This window comes from Fukomys damarensis, unplaced genomic scaffold, assembly GCF_012274545.1.
Source record: "Fukomys damarensis isolate Sample0158 unplaced genomic scaffold, DMR_v1.0_HiC HiC_scaffold_19, whole genome shotgun sequence".
NCBI classification, from domain to species: Eukaryota; Metazoa; Chordata; class Mammalia; order Rodentia; family Bathyergidae; genus Fukomys; species Fukomys damarensis.
In genome coordinates this window covers 59321940-59333233 of record NW_022900931.1, presented here as the reverse complement: position 1 = coordinate 59333233, position 11294 = coordinate 59321940, and the positions used below count along the sequence as shown (strand labels likewise).

At 45.0% G+C, this 11294-nt stretch overlaps 1 protein-coding gene across 5 annotated transcripts in view; it reads left to right on the top strand.

Moving 5' to 3' along the window:
• The first annotated feature begins 7 nt into the window (after window positions 1–7).
• Window positions 8–11294, top strand: part of LOC104855632 (vomeronasal type-1 receptor 4-like) — a 32519-nt gene continuing 21232 nt past the window's right edge. For 2 of the 5 annotated variants that reach the window (XM_033765785.1, XM_033765783.1), the window contains exons 1-2: window positions 4131–4218; window positions 8316–8430. The gene's annotated coding sequence lies outside the window, so the exon portion shown is untranslated. Of the gene's footprint in view, window positions 133–3121; window positions 3158–4130; window positions 4219–8315; window positions 8431–11294 lie in introns of those variants that run through there. The other 3 variants (XM_033765784.1, XM_019206120.2, XR_004518010.1) reach the window with 2 other exon arrangements.

Sequence of the window (11294 nt, the reverse complement as noted above, 5' to 3'; positions counted from 1 at the left end):
CTTCGGCCGCAGTGGGGACCCCTCGGGGCCGAGGGAGGCCTCGGATGAGAGAAATCTCACTTCGGACCCTGCTTAGCGCCCGGTGGACTGGGCCAACACTACTCTCTGGCCCCGCGGAGACCACAGTCCAGGGTAGGGTTGAGCAAAGAGAAATACAGGAGCTGAGTGAACGGTGGTTTCTGTCCGGAACCTCAGATGTAGCCAGACAGGGTCCCCGCACCCGGACGGTTCCCTGGGGACCCCCGATCCGAGGTGCACGCTGGGAAATATAGTCCTTCGTCAGGATCCGGCACCCCGGGAGGAGAACCCTAAACCGCGGGCTTCAGGGGTGATGGCTCCAGTGAGCTGGGGGACCCGGCCTGGGCAAGGTAGATAGGGCTAGCTGATGGGTTTACTGTCCTAGGGGATGTCACAGCCACGTCTACCCCCCACCCCACTTCCTCTGCTTCCGCAATCAGAACTTGCATTCTGGAAAACCCACCTTCCTCCCATAATATGAGTTTCCATTTCGATGGGGTTTAATACACAGTTTGTGCCAGGTGTTTGCACACACCGTACCATTGGCCAAGGCTACAGAACTATAGACAGCAAAACAAAAAGCAAAGGGAGTTTTAAAAATTCACCACCATCACCACAATTATTAAAACTGAAAGAATGGAGAAATTGAGTCCCGAGAAGGTTCATAGACTTGTTCCAGACTTGTAAAGTTGTGAATGGCAAAATTTTGGGCCTTGATTTCACTTGGCCGTTTCTGAAGGGCCTGGAGATCAGGAAAGAAGAGAGGAATTACAGTGGGGTCTGTTGCCCGAACTCCAGAGAGAACTCCAAGGTCTAAACCTGGGTGGATGCTACAGTGGTAACGGGGAAGTGGAATGGATTTTCTCAGTTCCATGAAAAATTTTTGGATTTTGACTGCAACTGTAATGAATAAGTTATTAATTTTGGGAAAACATTTCTTAGCACTAGTAAATCTTTCATCCTTGGGCATGAATATAATTTGCTCATGCTACTTTTTTTCTCTAGTACTGGGGATTAAACCCTGGGAGTTTTACCATTGAGCTATCCCCCAGCCTTTTTCTTTCTTTCTTTCTTTCTTTCTTTCTTTCTTTCTTTCTTTCTTTCTTTCTTTCTTCCTTCCTTCCTTCCTTCCTTCCTTCCTTCCTTCCTTCCTCTCTCTCTCTCTCTCTCTTTCTTTCTTTCTTTCTTTTTTCTTTTTTTTTTGGCTTTTTGAGACAGGGTCTCACTGTGTAGTTGAGACTGACCTGGAACTTACTATGGTAGCCCAGGCTGGTCTCGAACTCACAGTGATCCTCCTGCCTCAGCTTCCCACGTGCTGGGATTACAGGTGTGCGCCACCACGCCCGGCTCTTCTTTTCATTTTTAATTCTGGGAAAAGGTCTCACGAAGTTTCCTAGGCTGGACTAAAACCTTCTATCCTCCTGCTTCTGCCTTTGGAGTGCCTGGGTTCACAGGTACACACCGTTACCCCTGACCCTCCCAGGATACTTTGTACATGCTTTTTTCAGATCTCTCATGAAGACTTCCTTCCTTCCCTTCCTTTTTTTTTTCTGTCCTTCTCTCAGTCTCTCCATCTCTCCCTCTTTTATTTTCTTCTTATTCCCTCCACTGCTGGTTTGGAACTAAGTACCCCAGGCTGGCCTTGAACTTGTAGGAATCCTCCTGCTTCAGCCATCTGAGTGCTGGAATTACAGGAGTGTACCATCATTCCTAGCTTTACTTATGACTGAGATTTTACTTGTTTTTCCTAATGCTGTTGACTTTTTAAAATGTTGATCTAAGATTTGACTACTTTGTTGAACTCATTATCTTCTCACTTTTCTAGCTAGATGTTGACAGAAAAAAAAAAAACCACTGTTCAGCCTTTCCAGTCTTTATTGCACTTCTCATCCACCCTTCCCCTTGACTAGGAGTTCCAATACAGTGTTGAATGAGAGTGATATTAATGGCAGTTCTTGTCTTTTTTTTTAGCACCGGGGATCGAACTTGGGTCCTTGCACTTGCAAGGCAGGTGGTGGAACTGCTGAGCTAAATCCCAGGCCCAGCAGTTCTTGTCTTACTCTGGACTTTTAAGGGAATAATCCTAAAATTTCATTATTAAAGGCTGGGGATTTAGCTCAGCTGTTCCGCCACCTGCTTCGAAAGCACAAGGGCTCAGTACCCCCCCAAAAGGATTACACTATTAAGTATGATATTTTAATAGGTTTTTAGAAGTCTTTTATCATTTATTATGCTGTATTACTAATTTGCTAAGAGCTGAACACATGTTGAATTTTGTCAAATGTTATTTATTTATTTATTTATTGGTACCGGGGAGAGAACTTGGGACCTTGCACTTGCAAGGCAGTATGGTACCACTGAGCTAAATCACCAGCCCTTTTTATGCATTTATTAATGTGATCTGATGAGTTTTCTGCTATTATTATTATTTTAGTTTGTTGAGACATGGTCTTGCTATGTAGTTTAGGCTGGTGTTGAACTCATTGTGTAGCCCAGGCTGGGCCGGGGATTTAGCGTAGTAGTTCTGCTGCCTGCCTCAAAATCACAAGGTCCTGAGTTTGATCCCTGATACAAAAAAAAAAAAAAAAAAAAAAGAAAGAAAAGAAAGAAAGAAAGAAAGAAAGAAAGAAAGAAAGAAAGAAAGAAAGAAAAAAAAAAGCCCAGGCTAACCTGGAACTTGTTGTGATCGTCCTGCTTCAGCCTCCTGCTTGCTGGGATTACAGGTGTGTGCCACCGTGCCCAGTTTATGCATATTATTTCTTACAAGTCAGTTCTATCTGAAGTTATACAGTCACATTCTGAATTATATTATACCACATTACAGTGATGGTCCCAGGGCCAGGGATTTAGGTCAGTGGTTCTGCCACCTGCTTCGCAAGTGCAAGGGCCCAGTACCAAACAAAAACAAAAACAAACAAACAAAAACCAACAATGGTCCCATTGGAAAACTTCTGTCCCCTAGTGACACTCAAGCCCAATGCATCTCTCATGTTTGTGTCTTCCAGTTTTATCTGAGTACAGCATGCAAAATTGTGTGCCGTGTATCATACTTGGTAATGATGATAAGTGACTCTTACTGGCTTCTGCTTTCTTTTTTTTTCAGTACTGGAGACTGGACTCTGGGGTGCTCTACCACCAAGCTATACCCTAGCCTTATTTATTTTTACTTTGAGACATGTTGTCTCATTAAATTGCCATCCTCCTACCTCAGTCTCGTGAGTAGCTGGAGTTACAGATGTGTGCCACTTTGCCGGCCTTGGTTTATGCATTTACTATATTATACTATTTTAAACCATTATTTTAGAGTATACTTCTGTGTACTCAATTTTTAAAAGTTAGCTGTAATGCAGCCTGAGGCAGGTCCCTCAGGAGAGGCTTGAGAAGACAGGATCGTCCTCATAGAAGGTGGCAGTTCCATGCCTGTTAGGGTCCTGAAGACCTTCCAGTGGGGCAAGTTGTGAAAGTAGAAGATCGATATCAATCATCCTGACCCTATGTAGGCCGAAGTTAATGTGTGCATTTTAACAAAAAAGTTTAAAAGTTAAAAAAAAGAATAGGCTATAAAGAAAGAAAAATAAAAAAATAAAGAAAAATGCACACTAAAGAGGAGCAAAAATAAATAATGGCACACTAGCACAGACTCATAATCCCAGCACTCTGGAAGGCTGAAGCAAGAGAATCTCAAGTCTGAGCCCACCTGGGTGACTTAGAGACTTAATAAAACACTATCGCAAAATTAAAATAAACAAAGAGGGCAGGGGAGGTGGGTCAGCCCAAAGGCCCTGGTGGGTCCGATCTCTAGATTGCTTGTGCTCACACTGCTCTGTTGTTTTTGGTACCGGGGATAGAACTCGGGTCTTTGCGCTTGCGCGGCAGGTGGTGGAACCAGTGAGCCAAACCCCGTTCCCCAGAACACTTGTGTTCACGTGCGCAGGCACACGTGGGAAATGGAGAGCAAAAGACAATATTTTTGTAGAGCTGTACAATTATTATGAGTCACAAAGTGGAAGAATTTTAAAAGTATTAAGTTATGCTAAGCTAAGGTTCATCTATTATTGAAGAAAGAAAAATAATTGTTTTGAATTTGGTGTAGCCTATGTGTGGCTGTGTGGTAACATCTCCAGCTGGGTGTGGTGCTGGGCGGGGCCCTCGCACTCCTGGAGGCCCCAGCAGCTGCCGGTCCTAAAGGCTGTGATCTTGGTAAGTGCCTCACGAAGCCTCCCTGTTCGGAAACCTTTTACATTATATTTCGCTGTACCATTTCTATGCTCATGTTACTGAGATACACAGATACTGTTGTGTTATAATTGTGCTCCGGAGAGTGACATCCGGAGGAACAACAGGCTCCCCACCGAGGCTGGGGGTGTGGAAGGGTCAGTGCTGTCAGACTGGCATAACCTCACCTAGTGACGGTGCCCATCCCCATCATTAAGGAACACGTGTCTATTTCCTGATATTCGTTTTATTTTTCTGAGTTAAACTTGGCAAGAATTTGATAGTTTTATTGGTCTTTTAAAAAACCAACTTTTTAAAAAACTTTACTGACAACCTCTTCATTTATTTTTTGAAGGGGTGTTTAATCAATTTGTTTCAGTTATTACTCATTCCTTTTTTCATTTTATTTCTCAGTACTGGGGAATAAACCCAGAGGCCTTCATACTGAGCTACATCACCAGCCCTCCCTCACTTCTTTGTTTTGAGTTAAGGTCTTGTTTACTCACTTAGCTGCCCAGCCTGGGCTTGAATTTGTGACCCTCCTGCTTCAGCCTCCCAGAGTGCTGGGATTACAAGCATGAGCCAACCTACCTGGTTTCTTTTCCATTTTAGTGTTTATTTTGTTATTCTGTATACCCCAGGTCTTGGCCTATGGTGCTTTTATTGTCATTCGTTTATGTAATTTCAATTTCTCTAATCCTCAGGTTATTAAAAATATATTTTGAATATCTAGATACATGAGTTTTTCTCTGATTATCTTGAATTTGATTTCTAATTTTATTCAATGCACATATTCTGAATTATATGAGTTCTTGGGAATTTGATATTTGATAAGATTTCCTCTTTGGCCTATTATTTGGTGTTTTGGGTTTGGTTTTATAAATGTTCTATGTATTTTTAAAGAAAGTATATTGTAAAGCAGGAGAATCACAAGTTGGAGCCCAGCCTGGGTAATACTAAAACCTTGTCTCAAAAAAAAAAAAAAAAAAGTTTAAGTTTGGGGATTTAGCTCAGTGGTTCTGCTGTCACCTGCCTTGCAGTCTCAAGGACCCAAGTTCTATCCCTGGTACCAAAACCCCCCCAAAAAACAAGGGTCAAGCCTTGGGGATGTAGCTCAGTGTAAAGACCCTGGCTTCAATGCCCAGTAACACACACACACACACACACACACACACACACACACACACACAGAATACATTTACAACTGGTCCTTGCCAGATCATGTATGAAGATAGCATCTGAATTTTCATGTCGATAGTTATGTACCAAACACCACTGTCCCACAATAGTATATCACATGGCATGGACAGGCACCTGGAATCCTCAGATACAGGCTTCACCTTGAGCAAAACCGAGGCTCGTGACTTTTCCCTTCCTATTGGCGGGTATTGAGAAGTGCCTGCTCCCTGAACAAGTTGTGCACATCTGATTTTCTACCCATCTCCCCATCGAAATGCACACGGCTCTGTACTATGCAGTGTTCTAGCAAAGCTGGGAGGGAAAGTCTGTTTTCTACTAATTCCATCATCCGGGCCTCCATCCACTTCCTGAGTTCAGGAAAACTGAGACTGTTTTGAGATACTGATTCCTGCAATTGGGAACTGTACTATTTTATGTCTCCTGGTCTTTTAAAGGCGTCAACAGTGCCTCAGCCAAGAGAAAAGAGCGAGGTGTCTGGGCTCCCACCCTTTCCTTCTCTCTGCCATTGAATTAGAAACCTAGTTGACATATAGTAATTGTGCCTGTTCATTTAAAAAGTCACTGTATCTTGTTCCTAGCTTTTGTGAACAATAAACACATTCACTCCTCTGTGCAATATGATTCCTCTCATGCAGAGAACCCCAAGGCATGGATAATGTCCTTAAACAAGGGAATGTCTAAACATGACTGGAGACAGGGCCATTAAAGAGTTCCTCTGATAAAGGCCAGGGTTTTAGCTCAGTGGTTTTGCCGCATGCCTCACAAGTGCAAGGACCTGAGTTCGATCCCCGGTACCCCTCCAAAAAAAAAGTTCCTACAGTAAGACTGCCAGGGCACATCCTAATCCAGTCTGACTTATGTCTTATAAAAGAAGGAGGAGGGGGTGAAGGGAGGGCAGGGGTTAGGGGAAAAAATGAGAATCAAGACTTGTCATGTGGAGGTACAAGATCCCAACCATGAATGTAACTGTACTGTATCCCTAAAATGTACCAATAAACTCAAAGCTGAAAACAAATTTAAAAAAAAGAAGGAACTTGGGGCTGTGGGTGTAGTTCAGTGGTAGATGATTTGCTTGGCTTGCACAGATACCTGGGTTTGATTACAGAAGAGAGGGGAGAGGGAGAACAAGAGAAGGAAAGAGAGAGAGGGAGACACGTGAGGATATGGTGAGAAAGCAGCCAAATGCAAGTCCCACAGAAAGCCTTCACGAGAGATCAAACCTGCCAGCACCTTGGTCTTGGACTTGAGAACTGTGAGAAAATCCACTGCTGTTGCTGAAGCTGCCTAACCCGTGGTACTTTATTATGGCAGCCCGAGCAGACAAACACAGCCTCCAGTGCTACAGTGGTAGAAACGGAGGAGCAACTGTGATTTGACACAGGGACAATGGAGCGAGACCTTTCCACGCTATCCACGTCCCCCAAAGTGCAGGCTGGCTTGGTAGATGACTCAGTGAGCCAGGCCTGCCATGCGGTCCCCATCACATCTCTGTGCAGGGTTTTGAGTCCTTCCACTCAGGAATGAGTCTGAGGACAGGCAGTGCCCATCTGCCAAGACTCCAGACTTGTGCAGACGCCCAGGCATGGGTGTGTGGGAGCCCCAGGGTGGGATCACGCTGAGGAGGAAGGCAGGGAGAGCTGTGAACAGCAGGAGCTGGGGAGGATGGGAGGGCAGGAGACACTTGGAAGGCATGAAACTGCTTTCTCCCAGTAGGATTGGGAAGTAAAACTCCCCCGCCCACTCAGAGCTGGGGATAAAAATCAGGGCCCATAGCTGGGTGTGGTGGCACATGCCTGTAATTCCAGCACTCGGGAGGCTGAGGCAGGAGGATCGCTGTGAGTTCGAGATCAGCCTGGGCTACATAGTGAGTTCCAGGTCAGTCTCAACTACATAGTGAGATCCTGTCTCAAAAAAAAAAAAAAAAAAATTCAGGGCCTCACACGTGCTCGGCAAGAGCCCTGCCACTGAAGGACACTCCCAGCCTCAGGCCCAGTGTTTTATGAGATCTAGAAGCACAGAGGGAATTGCAGGAAGGGAATGATGTTAGATAGGTTGGGGACTAACAATTATCCAAGGGTGGTGCAGTTGTCTGGGCTTCCAGACCTCTTCTGTGTCTCCATTAAGCCGGTGCATTGACCTGAATGTTTATGTCCCCTCCCCTAAATTCTTGTATTGAAACCTAGTCACACCCGTGTTGGGTATTAGGAGATGGGGCTGTTTGGTGGGGGAATTAGCTCATGAGGCCCCTGCCCTGGTGAATGGCACTAATGCCCTTTTAAAAGAGGTCCCAAGCTGAGTGTGGTGGTGCACACCTGTAATCCCAGCACTCAGGGAAGCTGAAGCAGGAGGACTGCCAAGCTGAGCTCAGCCTGGGCAATTTAGCAACTTAGTGAGACCTTGTCTCAAAAGTAAAAGCGCTGGGCCAGGGATTTAGCTCAGTGGCACCTGTTTTGCAAGCACAAGGTCCTGAGCTCAATCCCTGATACAAAAAAAAAAAAAAAAAAAAAAGTCAAAGGGCTGAGGATGTAGCTCAGTGCAAAGCCCTGTGTTTAGCCCCCAGTACATCCGCACACACATACAAACGGCCCCAGAGAGGAGTGTTGCCTTACACCATGGGAGGACACATAGACGGCATCTACGAGGATAACCAGATGCACTCGTCATCTTGAACTCGGACTTCCTAGTCTCCAGAACCGGGAGCAATGCATTTCTATCATTTATAAATTACCCAGACTAAGTTCTTTTGTTACAGCAACTCAAGAAGACAAGATATCTAGAAAACTAATTTAGTAATTATTAATAATAATCACATCTATTAATTACCAGTACCATCATATTGTGAACCACTGCATGTTAATAAACGATTTATTAAATTTTCTCAGCCTTCACACAGCAGATTTATTTTCCCATCGAACAAATATCTACTGAGCAGGGTCACGATACTGGGGACAGCAGGTCAAGGAGACAGCTCCCGTCTTTGTGCGGCGTGGACTCCGGGTGAGTCACCTGGGCAGCTTCAGAGGTGGCAGTAGAGGGCGCGCGTGAGCTGCAAACCAACTCAATCCCGAGGAAGGCCCGGGTGTGCTGCAGTCAGGAGTGAAGAGAGCAGGAGCAGTGGCCGGACTGACACACCAAGCAGAGGCCTCGCTGGGCAGAGTTTTCTAGAAAAGGCTGGGGATTTCAAATCCCCCTCTGGTGGTGGTGGGGCTGCCGAGCCAAGGACGGAGTTATTCCCCGGATGCTGGGTGGATGAGACGCTGATGCAGGGGCTGCGCAGGCGCGAGACGGTGGTGGCTTGAGAGGGCGTGGCTTCTATGGGGTCTTAGAGAAGTGACATTAGTCTCTAGGACATTCTAAGGGATCTGATATGGGTGTGAGGGAGGAGAAGGGACCAAATAAGACGCAGACTGTGAAGAATAGAAGAGGGTCTAAATATCCGCGCAGGGTCTGCTGGGGGAAGTTCCACCATTCAATGGCATCAGACTCAAAGCAAGTTTGGAGAAGGGATCGTGGAAATATGTGGAAACAGCACCGGGGTCCCCAGGGGTGGCAGATCGCGTTATTGTCCACCAGCGTTTCTGTCTTTCCTGAAAGGTCCCCCGTGGATGGCAGACCTGGCCCCCTGACTCACCTCAGCCAACGAAACGGGAACCTAAGCGTGTGCATCCCAGCCGCCGTGACTCCTTTCCCTCTGCCAGGGGACGGGCAGTTTGTCCAGGGCTGCACACATAGACCTCAGAGGGTGATCTCTGCATCACAACTGTCTTAGTCTGTTTTCTCTTGCTATAATTAAAATTCCCGAGGCTGGGTGATTTATAAAGGAAAGAGGGTTATTTAGCTCAAAGTTCTGGAGATTCAAGGGCCTGACACCAGCGCTGGCTCAGCTCTAGTGAGGAGCTCATGGTAGGTGACATTGCACTGGTGGAACGTGTGAGACAGGAGCCAATGTGGGATTCAGAGAGAGGCTTTCTCCTTTGTAACAACCCTCTTGGCTGGGCGCGGTGGTGCACCCTGGTCATCTCAGCACTCTGGGAAGCTGAGGGAGGAGAATCACAAGTTCAAGTCCAGCCTGGGCAACTTAGCAACTTAGTGAGACCCTGTCTCAAAACAAAACAAATAAAACCCTTAAAAAATGGGCTAGGGTTGTAGTTCAGTGCAAAGGCCCTGGGTTCAATCCTTAATACCTCAAAAACAAAAAACAACCAACCCCCAAAACAACCCTCTGTGGAAAACCCTAAGAACTACTTCATCTCTTCTGAGGCCGGTGCCCCCAAAGATGAGGATTCTCCATAAGCCCCTCCTCTTAAAGGTACCACCACTTCGCAACATCACCCCACTGAGGACCAAGATTCCAACACATGGACCCTTGGGGAACAAACCTCATGCAAGTCATCGCTGCATTAAAGCCACAAGAGGCCTGGAGGAAGGCCCCGCTTTCAACTGCCTGCATTGGGGAGGAAAGAGATTAGCAGGACTGCCTCTCAAATCTTGGGAATTTGAGTGTAAAAACAGAGGCACTCTTGCTTTGCTTTTTATTTTATTTTTTTTTTCTTTCTCAGACAGGGTCTCGCTATGTAGTCCTAGCTGGCCTTGAACTCATTATGTACTGACATCAAACTCGTGGCAGTCCTCCTGCCTCAGCATCCCGAGTGCTGGGATTACAGGCATACACTATCATGTCCAGCTGCGTTGAGAGAGACAGACCCACATCATTCTCTTGATCACATAATCACACAAGCTTAATGGCCTATTTATTTATTTAGTGGTATTGGGGATTGAACTCAGAGCCTTCACACTGAGCTCCATCCCCAGACCTTTTTTATTTCTTATTTTGAGACAGTGTCTCAAGACACTGGGCTAAAATTTGTGATCCTCCTGCCTCAGCCTCCCAAGTTCTGGGATTACAGGCACATGCCCCCATGACCAGATTTAATGCCTTTTCAATTTAAGAAAAAGCGTAGTAAAGTATTGCAGAATCACTTTTATTATCTGATCTGATTTTATAAATCATTTTTAGTTTCCCAACCAATGCATGCTTTTCATTTATAGAATTCAGTTAAAGTTGCTTAAAGCCTGAAGAAGAATTCAGCTATAAATATCTTTACAGGAAAGAAAAGCTCACATGTTTCATTAGCGCTGGGAGTATTCTTTCTTTTTTCTCCTTAGGTGTCAGAAATTCTATAACCGTAAATACTGTGTAATTCAAACACACATTTGCTTTGAGATTTTTCTCTGGCCTTCAAACCCTGCTAACATTTAACCTGTTGGAAACTATCTCCTGTTCTTAAAAAGGGAAGCACATATTCTGACTGTGTATTTTCTTAAAGAAAAGGCCTTATGTGCATTTTGTCCAGATGAGAGACTGGTATGTTCAAAGCATAGAAACTTGAGCATATGATTTTCTTTAGGAAATCCAAACATTTATATATTTCTGGAACATAAAACTCAGGAGAGGAGTCTGGGCTCTCAGCAGAGATAACTTTGAATAGCCTTTTCTTCTGCCTCACAAGCACAAGGTCCTGGGTTCGATCCCTGGTACAAAAAAAAAAAAAGAGAGAGAGAGAGACAAACCTTTTCTGTTGCATTAAAGAGTTAACATGCCAGGAGGGAAAGGGGGAGATAAAAGGCCTAAAATGTGTCATGTGTATGTTCCAACTTTCTATGATGAATATATTTCTTTTGTATTTAAAATCTATACTGCCGGGCATGGTGGTGCATGCCTGTAATCTCAGCACTTGGGAGGCTGAGGCAGGAGGATCACTGTGAATTTGAGACCAGCCTAGACTACATAGTGAGTTTCTGGGCAATCTGAACTACACAGTGAGACCCTGTCTAAAAAAAAAAAAAAAAAAAGACAAAAA